General features: G+C 41.3%; 1 protein-coding gene across 2 annotated transcripts in view; it reads right to left on the bottom strand.

Annotated features, from left to right (window-relative positions):
* The window catches only part of CARMIL1 (capping protein regulator and myosin 1 linker 1), a gene marked incomplete at its 5' end in the record, with an annotated part of 194,315 nt that overhangs the window by 151,980 nt on the left and 24,512 nt on the right, over positions 1–17,823 (bottom strand). The window lies entirely within an intron of this gene.

Genomic DNA, 17,823 nt, shown 5'->3' with positions numbered 1-17,823 from the left:
AAAACAGTTCAATCCAACACCACCATCCTCAAGTAAAGGTCACAACCCTTGGCAGAAATCCAATGTTTTACACTTGTGCTTTGAATGCTGAGCCTGAAAAAGCAGGACTCCTGCCTCAAAAAGGGACTTGAAAAGCAGCAAAACAAGTTTAAGAATTGCTGACTGAATGAATGATTTATATTTAAATAAACTACCATTTCAATAAACTCCCAGGGTACCTAGTAATATATTTCCTGATTATTTTTAACTTGCCAGCATGGTTATTAGTTCATAAGCTCCAACAGCCTGCCACTCAATGTACAAAATTGTAATATGAGAAGACAAGCAACATGATGTCCACCCCAGTCCTGCCCAGCCAGAGGGATCACGCATTTCTTGCTACCTGCCGCGTTCTTTCAGAATGAACTTCTTTCTTGATCATCCTCTCTTTCATTGCATCCTCCAGGGCTTCCTCTTGTTTTTAACTACTCCCTCTAAGACCTCTGTAATAAAGGCTCAATCTAGATGTGAAGACTACGGTCTCTTCACAAAACACATCCATACAAAGTCAGGCAGTTCACGCCAAGTCAACTGGGTGGTAGGAAAAAAAAAGAAATACTATTGAAACTTGAACAAATAAAGATCAACCACCATTTACTCTCTGGGATTGCAGCCTTACCGGAGGTATGGCCATGCCCAACAAGTGAAGCTGCCTTCTAGATGCACTTAAAAGGGCTGATTTTACCCTCAAGGATTCAAATGCAAGACATCTGCTCTTAATTCTTACAGCAGACAATCTGCTAGGAATTGGAAGCATGGAAGAAACGTACAGTGAGACAAATGTAACTGACAGCCTATATGATATGTTTCTTGCAGTGCTCTTGCCACTTGGTTGTGAAAATGAAAGATCTAAACAGTATAGTATATGTAATAATTAAGAAAAAGTTCCTTTAAGAGTCTGGGATGGCTGTACAGGAACATGCAAGAGATGTACACTTTCCGAAATAAACTGTAACAACTGTACATCATAGCACATTGCAATCGCTCCTTATTTCCTTAGCTATGTACGATGTATTCCATATAGGCATATACATAGACCGAACAGGTCTTCAGATGTACAGGAGTGATTTGGTTTTTGTTATCCTGTGCCTGCACCCATTTCTCCATTCTGAAAACAATGTGACAATGAGGTCCCAGGGCAGAAGGCCCACAGCCATGTCCACCCTCTCCAGTGCAACACCCTCAAGCCACGGCATAGAGAAACCTGCTGGCCCAAGAGCTCGTCCTTCCCCACCAACCCCCATCACTCTCCTGCCAACCTGAAAATGCCCTAAGCCCTACTTGTTTTGCTCTGTTCTTGCTGCTTTCTGAAAGCAGACACTGTGTGCTAGTGTAAAGAGGATAAAAAAACAATAGGGACAGGGAAAAATAAAAGGCAAGCTTTTTCTTAGTACTCAAGTTTTTCCAGCTGAATTAAACCACGTAAATCAAATCTCCACTAAAAGAGACACCAAAAACCTCTCTAAAATAAATATACTATAGAAAGGGAAAAGCGCTAGAAGGAAAAATTTAATTCAGAAAAATTAACCAAAAATACTGTAGCTATATAATACTTACCCAACAACAGTGCTTTTATCACCATCCATTCAGTAATTTAATTTTGCAAGAAATAAAAATAAAAAAAATTGCTGGACAGCCAACATATCACCTTCTTTCTTCCACAGAAATCACAAAATTAAAAATTAATTAATTTGACTAATGCCACAAGCCCCATAGCAGAACACCTAATTAATTCAGAAATCAAGTACACCACTGCTGACACAGCAGCTTTAGGCAGATGGCAAGACTGCTGGAGGGCAGCGCAAGTCTGGGATCTGCTGCAGATTGACACCAATAAGCTGTGAGACTCAGGAAATTTTGCATAGAAACCTCTATTGCAGATTAAACATGGTCAACATAGCTACACCATGAAGACTACCTTGAAAAAAAAAAAAAAAAAGAGAAGGAGGAACATCCAGAATCATTGTGGAATTTTTCTTTTGTAATTATTGATGGTTAATTTAATTTGGTTGCTATGCACTGTAATTATTGTGATAGAGACTGTTCGCCAAGGAAACTGGATGGTAATGCGACCAACTCACTGAGTTTAAGAGAAGCCTCATTCTCTGCTGTAGAAGAAAAGTGACTTGCCCATTTGCAAAAAGTTCTTCCTTTGCAGTGAAGTAAAAAGGGTCAAATAATGTTTATAAGGAATTTCCCATACAATGGAAATTCCAAGGGGCAGGAGCAAAAAATACCAATTTGGGTTGGGACCTTTGAAGGTCATCTAGTCCAACCCCCTGCAATGAAAAGGGACATCCACAACTAGATCAGGTTGCTCAGAGCCCCATCCAGCCTGGCCTGGAATGTCTTCAGGGATGGGGCATCTACCACCTGTCTGGTCAACCTGGGCCAGTGTTTCACCACCCTCATTGTAAAAAATTTCTTCCTCCTGTCTAGCACGAATCTCCCCTCTTTTAGTTTAAAACCATCACCCCTTGTCCTGTCATAACAGGCCCTGCTAAAAAGTCTGTCCCCATCTTTCTTACAGGCCCCTCTTTAGTACTGAAAGGCCACAACAAGGTCTCCCCAGAGCCTTCTCTTCTCCAGGCTGAACAACCCCAACTCTCAGCCTGTCCTCACAGGAGAAGTGTTCCAGCCCTCTGATCATTTTTTGTGGTCCTAGGCCTCCAGGGCAGCCACAGAGCAAGAATGAATGCTATTTCACAGCCAACAGACAGGAACTACCTAACACAGATGGACCTCCATCACTGCACAAGCTTGACGCTTCCTAGAAAACTCCCCTGTCAAGAAAAGCTTTGGATAGTCTCAGAAAATTTAAGCAACAAAATAACTTTATTTTCTCAGAAAATGGCACATATTCAGCTCATTTCAGGAGAAGAAAAAAAAAAACAAAAAACAATACACCAAAACAAAACCACACACACAAATGCAAAACCAAAAAAAACCCAGTATTTAATGCAGCATTACTTGTTGACCCCCTACTATATCAACCATCACTTTATAGGACAATTTTTGAAGTCACTAGTACTTGATGGACTTGGAATAATGTCATCTTTTGTATCTGACATCACCTGATCAGTCTTTGCTTTTAGTTTTTATTGCTGACATGTCTACTTTATTTGTATTTTATCAAATTAATGTGAATCCCAATTTGAATTTTAAAAGTTCTTTAACTGCGGTTTAAAGAAACTAATTTTTTACTGCAATCAAAACTTTAAATCTTTTACAGTACAATAATGCTCTATAAAGTTTGCTAATCTAATTCTGTGTCCTCTGTAAGGCATGAGTTCATTGAAACTCTTTGAGAAAAGCTTTGTGTTACAAAAAAAACCCCACACCTGTGATATTTAAGACTTCCTAGTAATGGCTAATAATGTAGCAGTAACTACAACAAGGTCAGTAGAGTACACAACTCAGTTTCAAAACTATTTTAAATAATCTCATGCTTGGAGTTACATTGCTGTCTTTTTCATATAACTTTGAAATATGTCACTGAAATATTTAAGTTTGGCTCTTTAAACAATGCTAAGTATCACTGGATGCATTATGTACAAACTAGAGTAGGCTGGTTCTCAACACTAACAACTTGATGTCAGATTTATGAATCAACTGTTAAAGAAAAAGTAGATGATGAATGGCATTAACTGCGACTAGTAAACCTCATTATGAGGGAACACTCAGAGCAAACCACCAAAAGCTCATATATCTGCTATTCCCAGCATTCAGCATATGCCACTGAATATTACAGACACCAGAGAACTTGCTGGGGAGACGCTGGGCAATAAGGGTCCAGGGTTTATCACACTGGGCATCTTTACAAGGTTTATTTTACATTGTCAGAAAACACAAGCAGAGAGTATGAATTTCAGCTCTCACTTTATTATGAGAATGCTTATCTTGGGTTTGTTCAGAGAGGTATTCAAAGACTTTGCTGAAGCCAGTAAAATGCCTAATTGCCACCTCTGAGGCCAGACTTTCCTCACTGCACTGCGTAAGGATGTTTGTTCAGATGATGCATGGGAGCTCAGCTAAACAGAAAGGGGAACACACTTAAACTGGGTTAATCCCCAGCTCCCAGGCAGCAAGGAAGGGGCAAGGGACAACCCTCACTGCTGCCGCCTGATCCAGGGGGACAGCAGAAGCCAGTGCCTGCACCCTGCTCCTCACAGACCGTCCCACTGCACCTCTGCAGCTGAGTGAGCTGTGACAGGCAACTACAAGAGCTTGCTGAATGGGCGCCACCATACACACAAGGTGCAAGCTTAAACCATAAGCTCGGTAGAAACTCCTGAGCCAAGTTCTCCATGCCAGCTGGAGCACTGGGCTCAATTTTTCTCTCTTTTGTTCTTCTTAGATTCCTGGAGCTCTCCTCCTAGGCTGTGCTCATTTCTTCCAGCCAAACCTTACAGTCTCGGTGGATAAAGAGGAAACAGGATCAAAGCATCAGGCTCGTTGCTGTAACTGGGAAGACTTCTCCCAACCTATGTTTCACTTTGTATTAAGAGCATGCAACTATTTTGTCCTATAACCACTCTTGCTTTCAGGATGCTCCCTCTCACATCCTTGCCTTCTGTAGCAACACTTCACCTCCTTTCGCCTTGTCTGAGTCATTACTGCTGTAAAAGCTATTCCATTATTTTAAGAAGTATGTTTGACTTTGTCAAAGATTAATGTGAGGAACAAAAAACATTTCAGTTGTAGCTCAGAGTGCAAATTCTTCCCTGAAGATGGAATATTACTACTGTCTCATTTCAATAGCAAGTTTTGTTTAACCTTGGCGTATGTATTCTTTTGTCCAAAACCACCCAAACTGTAGTGCTGCACATGATTTTGCAGAGTACCCTCTCAATGCCAAAAAACAGAAAATTCACAATAAGTCATTAGTGTAAGTTTTTTGTTCTACTGCTTTATTCCACCTTCAAAACAGAAGATTAAAGTTTCAGTGAGTGATACTACCAGTCACATAATCCACCAAAGCCCCAGATCCCTTGATGCTGCCCCTGCTCCCATAGTACAAAGCCTTCAGCGCTCAGGATCAAATCTTCAAACCCCTTACTGAATTGGCCTCCAAGAGTGTGTCTCATTATTTAATCCAGAAGGTGTTATATTCCCAAAAAGGAGGCAGAAGGAGACAGATTTCCAGACCCTCCAGAAAGAAGCAGCAGCGCCCTAGGGAAGGCTGAAGCTCTTCAGGCAGGAGATGCTTTGTAGAATTCTGATGTTGAGTCCTACTCCCAGACAGTACTTGGCTGCCTTAACCTTAAAGTAACTTGCACACACTTGCAATTTTGGGGTATGCTTTCATGGCCTCTGTGTTTTGCACATTTAACAAAATATTTATGCATGCATCCCTTTCCTCTCTAGGATGTACTCTAGGTTAGCTAAACAGTTAATGGGATGTTGCCATTACCAGTACAGTACTAGTCATGTCAGAAAATATGACGAGACTGCTTAGTTACACTTTCCAGACACTAAGGTACAGTATATCAGCATCTAAAGAATAACTTGAAAACATTTATGTACAACATTGTTATATAGCTATATCTTGTTGAATGGGGGTGGGGGAGTAATAAAAAAATATATATATATATATTTTAAAAATAAGTGTATTTTCCCCAAATACCTCACAACTATTTGAAGCATGTTCATAAAAGTCATTTCTCTTTTGTACAGATTTTAAACTCTTCAGACCTGTGAACTATTTTCTAAACTCTCCACCCCAATCAGTTACAAAGCACCCTTGATTTTCAAATAATGACCCTGTCCTTACCTTGTCTCACAGTATAGTCACATCAGTGTTCGGCAAAACCACAATGTTTTGTATATTTACCAAGTGCTTTGCAAACTGATTAACTACTTATGGACCCAATTCCAGAAGACATTTAAGGACAGGCTTTATTTTTCATATAGCATGTACACATAAATACCATAAGCACATATTGTTCCAATGAGATCAATATATTCATTATTAGTCCAGGCAGTTATGTGTGTGCAACTTTGAGACTCAAATATGTAAAACTGCTTTTTCACTGATGTGCAGTCTCCTCTGAAAACACAGCACTTTTCACAGCAGCTCACCACCAGAGTTAGGGATGGAAAGTGAGCTGCTCAAGGAAAAGCTACCAGCCAACCCAAAAGAGTCAGGATGGCCATGAACAGCCAGGGTGTAACCAGCAGAAACTCTACATGTATTGGGAGTGTGACCCACACTCATTCTGCTCAAGTGAATCATGTTTGCTGTGCTGTTTGCTCTCCCTGCAAGGCTGAATGAGGCAGCCCTGCCATAGGACACAACTAACTTCCCATTATTTTTCAAGAGCTCTGACGATTTAAGCACACTGTAAATAATTTATGCTATAGATGGTTATTGCCCATAAGCAATCAGCTCTTTGTATTGCTTTTGAGTTGAGAGCATTTCTGCTGAAGTATAAGCATTTATTACAACCCAGCCTCTCAGCTGAATAAATATAAGCTTATTATGTTAATAATGAGAAAGTGCTGTCCTCCTTGGGAAGCCTTTCCCTACAGAGGTCCTGCAAGGTGATGAGGTGAGATTTGGCTGAGCAGCAAGTGCTGGAGAACAGATGGCCTGGAGGAGGCCAGAGGAAGGAGCTGCAGCAGCTGGGGAGCAGCCGGGCCCAGGCAGGGAGAGGCCGGGGCTGTCACCAGAGGCAGCCTGGAGGCAGCAACCCAGAGCCCCGTGGTGGACGCTGTACCATAAAATCATACAACAGTCTGGGTTGGAAGGGACCTTAAAAAGCCAGCTAGTCCAACCCCCTGCAATGAGCAAGGACATCTTCAACTACATCAGGTTGCTCAGAGCCCCATCCAGCCTGGCCTGGAATGTCTCCAGGGATGGGGCATCTACCACCTCTCTGGGCAACCTCGGCCAGCGTTTCATCACCCTCATTGTAAAAAGTATGTTCCTCAGGTCTAGCCTCAGCCTCCACTCTTTAAGTTTAAAACCATTACCCCTTGTCCTGTCATAACACACCCTGTTAAAAAGTCTGTCCCAAACCTTCTTATATGCCCCTTCTAAGTACTGAAAGGCCACTATAAGGTCTCCTCAGAGCCTTCTCTTCTCAAGTATGAAGAACCCCAATTCTCTCAGCCTGTCCTCACAGCAGAGGTGTCCCATCCTTCTGATCATTTTTGTGGCCTCCTCTGGTCCCTCTCCAACAGGTCCATGTCTGTCCTGTACTGAGGACTCCAGATCTGGACACAGGACACAGGTGGGGTCTCACCAGAGCAAAGGAACAGAATCACCTCCCTCAACCTGCTGGCCATGCTCCTTTTGATGCAGCTCAAGATACGACTGGCTTTCTGGGCTGCAAGTGCACATTGGTAGCTCGTGCACCATCTTTTTGTCCACCAGTACCCCCAAGTCCTTCTCTGCAGGGCTGCTCTCAAGCCCCATCCTCTGCACAGACACCACAGTGTGGAGGAGAATCTCTTCATTAACACCCAGCCTGTAAAGCTGACGGAGCTGGCTGTCAAGACCAAAGAGTGCCTTACCCTTGCAAACGACGCTCATCAGACATACAGAACAAGGAGAGCCTTCAGTCAGTCCATTTCAAACACCAGTTGCTGCTATACATACTCTTTCCTCCAACAACTACCAGTACCACCCTTTCCCTGCAATGATAGCCAGTGCTGACAAGCAGTTATGATACTGGTTTCTGTGCCTGCAATACTTGCCAGTAAATAATATTCTGCTAGAAGAAAAGAGATGGCAAATACCTTACACCCTGCCCCACTCCAACAAACAAACCAAAAAAAAAAAAAAAAAAAAAAAGGTAAAATACCGCTTATTTTTTGGATCCAAGTCAGGAGTCCCAGACACCAGGGATTAAGACATTAGTTCAAAATATGGAACTGTCTAAGACTCCCCCTTTTGTATCTCCAGATAAGTCATGTAAGTCTATATCATAAGTCTCACCTCTGGGAGAGATGTTCATCCTCCCTCATCTCACAGCAATTTATCTTGTCCCAAGGCACAACCTGTGTCTTCCAGTTCCATCTTCTACTGTCAGCCAGGCCTTGATGCCTGAATTCTCCCCTGCCAGCACATTCCTGAGCAAGTTATTCAACCCTTGTTTATCCCCCAACAATACACTGCACTGACTGATTTAATAACGAAGTAGCAGCAGCCGTATTACTGCATGGGTGAGATTGCCCTGCAAAGCAGACCACAGAAATCACCTACCATACAAAGCTAAGAAGGAGTAGGTGATACTACCTTACCTAATGCCATTAAATTACAGCTCAGAGCTGAAACTACAAAGTTCATAAACATGTGACTTTCACTTTACAAATTTATTGTCCAATGACTACAGCGTCTCATAGAGCAATGCTATCACCTAGTCCAATGGCCCTGTTATTGACAAAATGAAGTAAAAATGAACTGCCCAGTGCAAGTCACATTTTAAATGTGAAGGCAGAGATCATTATGAAACAGATAAAAGTTTCATTTCCTTTGCTGGCTTCTATATGCATTCCAGCAGAAACACATGTGAAAAGCCATATAAATATGCATTCTTTTCTAAGAGGAAAGCAATGCTTACTCATGAACAGTAGTGCAAATAAATAGTGATTTTCACTACTTGAAATGGACTTCTTATAAGAGTATTATGAACATCTATATTCCAAAGTGACAGAAAACGGGGAGTTAACTGCCAGAGTATACTCACTTGGCTTAACGTGCTAATGAGTGAAAGGTAGAAAACCAGGAGCCAATCCAGCAATATGAAAACAAAGCATAAACAGAGACTCGCTTTCAGCTCAGTTACCTGACAGTGAATACTTTATTACTGTCAATGTTACTGACACATTTTGCCCCCTCGTTGGGGCAAAATTCCTCGTCTTAACAAATATGTTTTGATTCCTCATCATTACAAAATTATTATTTGTTTCTTTGCTGTGAAGTTACAATCACAGAATTCACATTCCTTTAGAAAAAGGACACCAGCTAAGAAAGCAACAGATCAGTTTTAAACAATAGTAGGTGGGGGAAAAAAAAAAACTAGCAAAGTTCATGTTCCCTCTGATCTGAACGTCCTGTTCTGTCCGCCCGGTGTTAATCACCAGCATGTGTCACTTCCCAGTCAAACACCCCCCCCCGTGATAGCACAGGCAGCGTTCCTGCCCCCGGCTGCCAAGAGAGGTGGGACAAAACAGGAGCAGATATGATTCGGGGGATTATTTCATCTTACAAGTTCACATGCATGTAACCATACAGTACCCAATGCTGGCTGGTCTCTGGGACTCAAACTCTCAGGTATTAACACAGCCCACTCGAACGTTTGAAGAAACATCTTTATCCAGAAGTTTTATAGTAACCGATATAGTGCAAAAACAAAGCCCCACCGAATACAAGGCAGTAACCCTACAAAACGTAAGCCACAATCTTGTAAAAGAAGAGTCACATGAAACACTCTCATTTCATGGGATGGCACAGTCATGCGCAAACCTCTCAGTAATCAGCATCAGCGCTGGCCTTGAAACCAAGTGAAAATCCACACAATTCCTGGATAGTATAGTATATCTCAGCCTTATAACTAATCATCAGGATAAGAAATTGCCCTTGTAGCATGACACTTTTTTTTTTTTTGCAAACCTGGGCTAAACAAAGCCTTAAAATCTGTATTATTTCTCCATAGTAAACTGAGAAATATGCTATTAAAAGCAAGAGATATAGAACTGCAGGTTTGCCAGGAAGCTGGCTGGTTAAACAAATACTCATATGAATTAGAAAAGGCAAAGCCTTGTAAACTAGTGGCAAGTGCATCATAACCATTTTGTAGAACATCATCCAGCCTTTCTCCAGTCAGATGAATATACATCTTAATGGTAAAAAAAAATATAAAATAAAATAAAAATATTAAACAACCAACGTGTTTCTTCTCCCTATGCAGTTAAAACAGATGTGGGCAGAGAATGCAGAAGGTGTTTCTCTGCAAAACTGTGTTTTGTCCATTTCTATGTGTGACATACCTGGTCGCCTTCCTAGCAGACCACTGGCCCTCCCTGAGACTGAATGAGAGGGATTCCAGAGAGTCCTCCAACACTCTGCCCTTTTAGATCATTATAATAATCTTTCATATTTTCAACCATGCCTACCAGGCTGTTATCTCCCAGCCATCACAGAGAACCTGTTCTACATTGTTGTTGTTCCCTTTTATTGGTTTTTTTTTTCCCCCCCATCTTTATTGTTTTCTCCTCCAGAAGCGTGCACTGCATCAAGATCTATCTATAACTAATTAAATGTAGAAAGAAAAAGTAACTAGACACTTAACCCTCAACAAGCTACAAACCCTTCAATTCCAGACAGCCCTTATCAGATGTGACAGCTACCACGCCTGAAGAAAAACAAGCATCTTGGCTGCAAAACAAGATAACATTTCTCCGCCATGTCCACTGTAGCAACTTGGAGTGATGGTTTCCTGGGCAAAGCCTGGGAAAGGAGAGGAACCTGACAGGGCCTTCTATGAGTAATCCAGTCCAGCTGCGAACTTCAGATTTTGGAATAAACACCACCTTATTGTTACACTGCTTGATGGGTCATCATTAGGTCAGTCTCCTTGGCTTACACAGGGCCAGAGGCATCACCAGTTTTCTACAGCCAGAGAGAACCTGACTCTGCTGATTTCATCAGCCATGAAATAATAACTCATCTTTCATGTGACACAGTCTGAGCCTGGAGAAGCATGGCATGCTTAGTGGTAAGGATAAAAATACATAATTAAATGTAAGTGCAAGCTCCAAGAAAAAAAATAGTGCCTCTCTGGATGCTTTAACAGCTTAATCTCATTTCCTAGAAAATACCATACTATGAATACTAACCAAAGGCCTCTCTAGCTATTAATTTTTTCTCTATAAATCCACTGAGTCAGTCAATGCAATTTACCTTTTTTTTTTTAAATTAAAAAAAGAAAAAAAAATAAATTAGGAGAGGGAATAAACAATACTTAATATTCTGGGAAGATATTTCATACACTCTACAGTGTCTGGGGACTCATACTTCTATTCTTAACACTATAAACATACAAAGAGGACATTGGACTGAAATTTCCACATTTCTGCTACTGCTGGTTAGTGAACATCCTTCCCTTACCCCTGCGGTGGCATTCCTCTCCGATGTTGTCATCCCACAATATACTGACAAGCGACCATTTCATCAACTGTGAGTGCAATGCATGCCAAAACCAAACACGTATGGCTCCTCACAACATTTTCTATGACAAAACTATACTGTAGCACAAATTTAGAATAACAGATGCCTTCTGGAAGCAACAGAGAGTGATATGCAAAAGACACACTTCTAGAAAGGCTTGATAGGCAGGTTAACACAGATCCACTGAGCAGTTTCAGAGATGGAGAACCGCACTTACCAATACAGCCCATTTAAATCACACTGATAGCTTTTTATTCTAACAGTTATAAATGGAGTCTTCATTATCCATGCAGACATATCACTACTGTGCCTGGGTTCCTGCCAAAACTGGAGCAATAAAACTAATGAACTGTCAAGGTAAAACATTCCAAGGAAAGTTTAAAGCCTCTGCACTTGACACCATAAGGAATTTTTTTTACACCTATTCCTCACACTTACTGTATACTGAAATTCTGAGCTTGTGTAGTGGTAGAGTAGTGCTCCCTTTTTTACTCCCTCCCAAACAACCTCACCCCTTCCAAATCATGTCCTTCTGGTTCATGGCAGCACAAGATATTCATATTGCTTGGGTGCATCTGGGTAACTAAATATCTGAATGTAGAGGTAAATCATAATCAACAGAAAGATACAGCAGTCTCCACAAAGAGACTTAACCTTGATTTCTCTCAGTCGCTGCCCCGAGAAGCCCCTATATCTATACACTGATAACAGAGGGAGCCTCACTAGGCCAAAGCTGAGCAGCTTCATTTACCCCTCCTGCTCTAGCCTTCTATCAAAAACACATTCATTTTCTTTCCTGGTTTTTGATTATCACAACCAGAGGAATTTTCAGAAAGACATGCAAGACTGCTAAAGTATCTCAGAAGTCAAAGAAACAACAAACCAGTAACTGGTTATAAAAAGTGTCAGTTTCCAGGACTTGATTCCACTGTATTGGCTACAAAACCACCACCACCAAACATCCTTTCATGCTACTTCTCTACAATATTCCATGGTAGAAATAATTCAGAAAATGCTGTTTCCCCAAAAATCTTTTACTTTGTTGATCTTCACAAATAATTCAAATTAATGGAATTTCTTCTCTAATTTTCCAGTAGTTATCAGCTATCAAGCAGGTTTTCAAAGGTGTTCAGAAGCTTATAAATGCAGCCATGAAACAACTTGGATTTTCAAAGGGTCTAGACAAGTTAGACCCAGAAAGTCCATTACTTTAAAAGTCTGAATAGTATTCAAAATAATTAAAGCAGCAAGAAACATGTGGAATTGCTATCAAAGTCCTATTCACACACATTGCCACACCTACTTAATATCTCTGCTTAGTCAGTAGCCCTTTGTTTTCTACAGGAAACACTTCTACTAAAAGAAAGTGGTCGCCTTTCATTGCTCCACTAGAGTATACAATAAATCTACTATATTTCTCTCTTGAAAATAATACATCAATAAATTAGAAAAGTAGGATTTAACCAGCACTCAAAGAAGTAAAGCAACAAACGAGAAAACACTTCTTCAAGGTTTTCCCATAGGGTGGATATTGACAAATTAATAGAAGATGGGGCATTGAATTATTTGCCTATTATTCATTCCTAACTATGCCTTTTTAAAGACACAGGTGCATTCTCTTCTTGACAGTTTTCTTCTTTTCAGACATTCCAGATTTAGAACAAAATGGGAGATGTATACTATGTTTCTAACTCAGGTTTAAAAACAGAGCCATTGTATACAACTTTGAAAGATGAACTTTTCCATCACAGAAGTCAACAGGAGGTGGCCACTAATTTTATTGGGACTACATAGCTCCACCCACTAGAACAGACACGAGCCCTACTAACACTACATATATTCTCTATTTTTGTTTATTTATCTTCTTAAACTTAGCATTGTGTAACAGCCTCAATCCTTGTTTTCAGTTCCACTCCTGTGCTAATAAACCCCAGCTTGCTTAGGCCACATTAGCTGTAACAGCGGCACTGGATGCTCAGTGTTTCTGGTGGAATTTTTAGCAATCCCCCTGTTGTCATCCCAGTTTGCTGCAGTGAGCAACACTTCTGTTTCCCAGAAACCAGCCAGTTTGATGTCTTGCCCCCATATTAAATTTGCAGTCCTAGTGTCCGACAGCAGAAGCCAGGCTTAGTTAAGCTCACTCCAGTTCCGTTTAAGTGTTCTGTTTCATGTTTACCTTCCATGTCACTCACTGAATCAAAGAGATTAAAATAAAAGCTGCTGTCTCTTACCCGACCATGCCCATGCACTTATTTGACACCTGTCCTGTTAGGATTACGTTAACATATAACAGGAGCACAAACACCAGATTAGAAACCATTGTATCTGACATACCCACAGAGAGGGAGGTACACGTGTGGTCACACTGAAGGGACATACTCAGGGCTCATTCCTATGGAGTTAATTATCTCAGCTGTATTTACCCTTCATACTTGGAGGATGAAAAAAAGTTTGTCATTATCTCAGTTTGGAACTGGCTTCAATTCCTCCTAAACTGCATCAAGCACCACTCACAGATTATACCTGTTACAAACAAGGCATGACAGACAAGAAATACTGAGAAAAGAGAAAAACTTTTTTCTCACAGTAAGAATGGCATGTAAAGATCAAATCACCCTAAGCAGCTTCAAGAGAAAATATACAGGCCACTGGGAAGTCATTCTCCAAACGAAAGCGAGGCAAACAAACAACAGTTTCTCCATCGGATTGCAGTCCTGTTAGGGCAGAGATCAGGCAGAAGCAGCCACGAATCCTTCACGCAAATTGCTGTATGTTCTTTTCTCTGAAAGGGTTAGAGAGCCCAGGGAGTTTTGTAGGATTTTGAGGTTATCTTATACCTGCTGATTCTAATCCAAGTCCTCTGGAAAGCGAGATGAAGTATCGGACCACCATTTGCCGAGATGTCATATTTGAGACATGAGTAAAATTGCTGAGACAGAAAAAGACATCTCTCACTTGGGTGTAAAGGAAAAACAAGCAAAAAAAGAGTCTTAGCAGCCTATTAATACAGTGACAAAATTTTCTGTAACCAGGGCACAGATACAAGAAACCTTTTGCAAGCTGCTTATTAGTAATTCCATTGGAAAAGACACCTATTTGAAGCGTTCAGAAGAGAGGATCAATAGCTGTATAAATGGCCTGCATGACACCCTTGCAGATCACATCCATCCATGGAGAAAAGCATCTTTGTTCAGGTGCCTCTCACATCCAATAAGCAGAACCCTGGACACCACAGTCTCTCAATTTCTTCCCTATCAGCCTGATCACCCTAGGCATCCTGGCACCAGGCATATTCCAAACAGCCTGGCTCACTTAGCAGAGGCATCCAGTCACTCAGGTCACCCAGACTCACTGATCACCTGATGAATGACCACAGCTCCCCATCCACCAGAGGACTGTGACATGCTGGTTGTTACAGTCACATCTGCCAACCACCTTGGACAACAGCAAAGCTCAAGGCTCATTTTTTGGTGTTGATTAAACATAAGCCAGAAATATTGCATACAACAACAACAAAAAATGCTCTGGATTCCAGACATTTTGAGTTTTTCCAAAAGTAGGTTGAGACTTTTTAATAGCTAGTCGTTAAACTTATCTCTTTTTTATATCCCAAGCTAAACCTATCACCACAAACACTTCGTAATTTCATTATTTCCACTCAAGCAGCAGCTACAAACCCTTTCAGAACTGAGAGTCCACTGTACTGCTTGAATATAGACATTGCCCCCCAAAGCTTTCAACATTTAAGACTAGAACATTACAGTGCCACAGAACAGGAGGAAGAAAGGAGGGAAGGAAGGTAGAAATAAATCCACACATTTGCAGAATAACAACATGAAGAGCCTAGAAAAATAATTAAGAGTTCGTGAGGGAAGAGACAAAGGCTAGGAGTTCCATGAAATAAGGCATTCAATAGCTATATCATATTTACAATGGATTATTACCCCTCACAGGATACTGCATTTAAGCAAACATTCTGTGAATACAAAATAGGATCCCACAGTTAATATAATAAAGTAGCCTCCCAGCTGGACTTCCAAAAACTGTCAAGATAATATTAAATCAGAATAAAGCAAATCACCAGTTCAGAGGCTGCATTTCGAGAGGCCTGTTACCAGCACTATAACAAGAAACTACTGCATGAGGTGGGGAAGACAAGCCTATGTTATTCTATGAACCAACTTCACTGCTCCTGCAAGACTGTTCCCTCAAGATTCTTGTTATCTAGTTAAACCGGATTTTGGTGATGGATTAAACAACACTTTATTCTGCTCATCTTTAACTTAAGAGCATTTGCATCAGTGATTCTAAATTATGTGGTTTGATCTAAAGTAATTGTGATATTTGGCAAAAAAACTTCTCAGAAATGAAGGGAAAACTTCTGCTATCACCATTAGAACAAAGGTATCAGGAGACACCTCATGAGAGGCACTTTCCTCCAAGGGAACGGTGTCACACCTCTCTCCTCCAGTGCCTGGTGGGACACCAGCCATGCCTGGACCACAGAAGCAGCACCCACTTGTCACAGGAAGGGGACTGCCAAAGCGCTCACTGCATTGCCCATATCAATAATATCAAAGGTCTCCATCGAGAAGGAAAATAAGAAACTCCCTAGATGCAACCCAAGCAAACTGCTCTTGATCAAATCCATGACTGTTCAGGGTTGTTCTACAACATCTCTGAACATACTTCCCAATAGCTTCTTCTCCTTCCAATAGCTTCCAGTATGTGAAATGTCATTAGTTTTACCTAGGAAGTTGTTTGTACAATAGCACTACACTACACTTTTGAACATGTTTAACTTCTGTAGGATCAACACATACCAGTTCTGTTTGACTCTAAGCAACAGAGAGAGGAAAGCAGCGTTGTGTGCACTTTAGAGATGCCAAGAGGTAGAAAGGGTATCCCAGCAGACTCCACAAAACATCTGCTAAATGCATAGCCAGAGCCCACAGAAGGCATCTCTATAAACCACTACAAGCTTCAGCAGAAGACCAGAAACCACAATTATAGCATGGCACAGCAAAACGAGCAGAGAGATCAACAGCACAACCAAGTACCACGCATTCGTGGAAACCCGTTACAGCAAAGACACCCTGCGTGCCAGCAGGATACGCCACTCAGGCAAAAGGATGGTTATTCTGCAAGGCAGTGCTGAGCTGCGATTTCATGAAAGCAAAGTGCAGAGAAGCAAGGTGATAAATCATTTTAACGTGAGCCATCTAAAAGACATTTAGCCTAAGCTGAAGTCTAGGTGCCTTCTGTGGTCCCTTTCTACTCAAAGAGGGTGATTCACCCACCCATTTCAGAGTTGTTCTTCAATGACTTAACTAGCTCAAACAACAAACCCTTTGCTTTTAGCCAGCTAAACATGCATCAGGTTCTATCCTGCCCAGATGACTAGCAAGATGGAAATTTAAGGTTAAAACACCATCACAAGAACCTGGGTGCAGAGCACACTCCTTACTCAGCAGGACATCTCAGCAGCATGGCAGCACACGTGGAAAGCTGATCGCCGCACCAGAGTGGGTAGGTGACCCAGGGCTTCTCCCAGAGTAAGAGCAGGCACACAGGAAAACACCAGCTGCAGCAAATATGCCAGACATCTGAACTCCAGCAATTCAGGCAATTGTTTGTGTAACCCACAGCTGACATTTTTAACCTGCGTAGTTCCATCTGCTTCAATATTCCAGATACTTCTAAAAGGTAAGAAACTTGGAAAGCAGCACAGCCTGCTTAAGACCTCTATAAGAAAGGAAGAAGAAAAACACACATCCATCTTTAAAACCTCATTTATAATTGGAATTTTAGACAACAGTAAGCTGTCACCAGAACTGCTGATGTGATGCAATTACCCAGGCAACAGCCCTCCTCCCCTCCCATCCCAAATAAAATTTCCATCAGACCAAACTGCTCCCGCTTAAAGCTAACGTAATCAGCACAGAAATCTGAGTTTAGCATAAGGATGAACCTTAGCACAGCTACTCTTATGTCTAACCGCTGACGTCTGTGAATTGAAACAACTCCACAGCTGTGGATGAGCTCTAGATTTATGTATTTGTGTCTCTTCAAACACTTCTTGCAAGTACACACTTCCCAAAATGCTAGTTCCACTTATTTTAACCATAGTGTTCCTGACCGCTATCACTGCACAAGCTCTGCAGAATTTTGCCACATTGCAATTATTCCTTGGAAAAGAGACGAAAAAAAAAAAGGCAAGCACCAATTCAATTCTTGGCCCTCCCAGGTTAGTTCCACATCCCTTTACCGGTGCCCGATCCCGACAGGCATTGCAGGTCTCCCCCAGCATGGGCTCAGACTTCCATTCTCTCCAGCAGGCAATGCAGACACACAGGTCTTGTTGAGACAGGGGGTCTATAAAGTGACACTGAGCAACTGTTTTACTCTGCAGCCTCTGATCTCCTAGTTTAAAAAGCTCCCATTCCCTGCAACCTCATTTTTTTATTGCAAATTGCACAACGGTTTATTTGTGCATTCTTCATACACATAGAAAAGCCTCTGCCAAAACAAGGACTCCTAAAAAAAGCAGCAGGGTTAACTGAGGCAGACTGTAAGATCTTTGAGAAATGAGGCTCATTAAGTACTTA

This window comes from Nesoenas mayeri (assembly GCF_963082525.1).
Source record: "Nesoenas mayeri genome assembly, chromosome: 2".
Classification (NCBI taxonomy): Eukaryota; Metazoa; Chordata; class Aves; order Columbiformes; family Columbidae; genus Nesoenas; species Nesoenas mayeri.
This window is presented reverse-complemented; position numbering and strand designations above follow the sequence as displayed.